This window comes from Suncus etruscus, chromosome 1 (genome assembly GCF_024139225.1).
Source record: "Suncus etruscus isolate mSunEtr1 chromosome 1, mSunEtr1.pri.cur, whole genome shotgun sequence".
In the NCBI taxonomy this organism is placed as follows: Eukaryota; Metazoa; Chordata; class Mammalia; order Eulipotyphla; family Soricidae; genus Suncus; species Suncus etruscus.
In genome coordinates this window covers 2112353-2114245 of record NC_064848.1, presented here as the reverse complement: position 1 = coordinate 2114245, position 1893 = coordinate 2112353, and the positions used below count along the sequence as shown (strand labels likewise).

The 1893-nt window shown below is 41.9% G+C and overlaps 1 non-coding gene across 1 annotated transcript; it reads right to left on the bottom strand.

The window, feature by feature from the left end:
• Window positions 1–691: 691 nt before the first annotated feature.
• On the bottom strand, window positions 692–797 carry LOC126029281 (U6 spliceosomal RNA). The gene has a single exon (XR_007502909.1). It is a non-coding gene; the product is annotated as a U6 spliceosomal RNA (small nuclear RNA).
• Between the last annotated feature and the right edge of the window lie 1096 nt (window positions 798–1893).

Sequence of the window (1893 nt, the reverse complement as noted above, 5' to 3'; positions counted from 1 at the left end):
TTCTGCTTGCTGGACTATCTCTCTGGCCCCTTTTATTTTTATTTTTGTGGTGCTATAAGTTTTTATTCTCTGTAAGTCACTCAATCTGGTAAATTATGAAAGGAAACATAATCAGTGTTACTGTACCAATACATTTATAAATAATTTTAGGAACTGTGGTTCAAAGATAGAGTACTTAAAAGAACCTATTTATTTCTAATTCCTTCCCTACCCTTCATCATTGTTGATGTGATGGTTGAAGACTGCATTCATGCACTGGCTGTGGTACGTGCATACAATTAGTTGTATTTGCCAAACATCACGAAACAGATTGTAAGATGCTAATGTTTGCTGTGAGGCGCGTGCGCACACACACACACACACACACACACAATGATTCCATCTTTTTGTTGTTGTTGTTGTACTAGCCCTAGGTTACACACCATTGTGGAGCTTGCACACTGCTGTGTGGCTGGGAAGCACTTGCAACACACACACACACACACTGCTGTGTGGCTGGGAAGCTCTTGCAGCGCGACACACACACACACACACACAGTGATTCCATCTTTTTGTTGTTGTTGTGGCTGGGAAGCACTTGCAATGCCAGGGTGCACAAACAGCAGAGCTGCTAAGCGTATGCTTGTGGGACCCCAGAGACTTGAACTTCTCACCACACATTCAAAAGGCTGCACTATCCTTCAAGGTTATTTTTTATATGGAATGCTTTACAGATTTGTTTGTCTTCCTTGTGCAGAGGCCATGCTAATTTTCTCTATGTCGTTGCAATTTTGTATATGTGCTGCTGAAGCAAGTACTGGATATATTTTAATCATAGATCTTTAAGGGATTAATGCTGGAGAGTTTGCTTGGCTTTCAGCTGACCCTGGTTCTATCTCCACAAATGGTTCAAGAGTGCTCCCTGAGCCCTGCTGGTTATGATTAAAAAAAAAAAGTTTGTCCTTAGAAATTCTTCATAGGTGTTTAAGAATTACTGAAAGACTGTCTTTATAGTGATTTTATTAATACCTTTCATTTAAGCTCTTTACAGGAATATTTTACTATTATTACTTAAGTAGGAGGGAAATACACCTAGTGGGGTTCTGGACTATTTTGTGGCTCTGCAGTATCACTCCTGGTGAGGCACAGGAGACCATACAGGGTGCTGGGAATCAAAACTGGGTAGCTGCAGTTAAGTCAAGTGCCTGCCCACTGTGCTATCTCTTTGGGCCCTACAGGAATGTTTTAAAGCAGGGGTCTCAAACTCAATTTACCTGGGGGCCACCAGGAGGCAAAGTAGGGGTGAGGCAGGGCCACATAAGGGATTTCGCTTACCGAATATTTGCAATAAAAAATCACATCAGTAAGAAAAAAAATCGCAAAAAATCGCATTAAACATTTGCATACCTCGAACGGAACTGCTCGGGGTATGTGAATGTTTAATGCGATTTTTTTCTTACTAATGCAATTTTTTTTTTTTTTTTTGTGGTTTTTGGGTCACACCCAGCAGTGCTCAGGGGTTACTCCTGGCTCCATGCTCAGAAATTGCTCCTGGCAGGCACGGGGGACCATATGGGACTCTGGGATTCGAACCGATGACCTCTTGCATGAAAGGCAAACGCCTTACCTCCATGCTATCTCTCCAGCCCACTAATGCAATTTTTATTGCGATTATTTGGTAAGCAAATAATCGCGAATACTGCGATATTTGAAGGCCGGCCGCGGGCCACAAAATGTTGTATGGAGGGCTGCAAACAGCCCGCGGGCTACGAGTTTGAGACCCATGTTTTAAAGGTAAATCTGATGAAGGGACTTGAGAACTTGTTTTACCTTTAAATACCACCTAACCTTGTTTTAAAGAAGCAAAAATTATTCAGTGGGTAATCGTGAACACCATTAAACTTGATGGCTGTG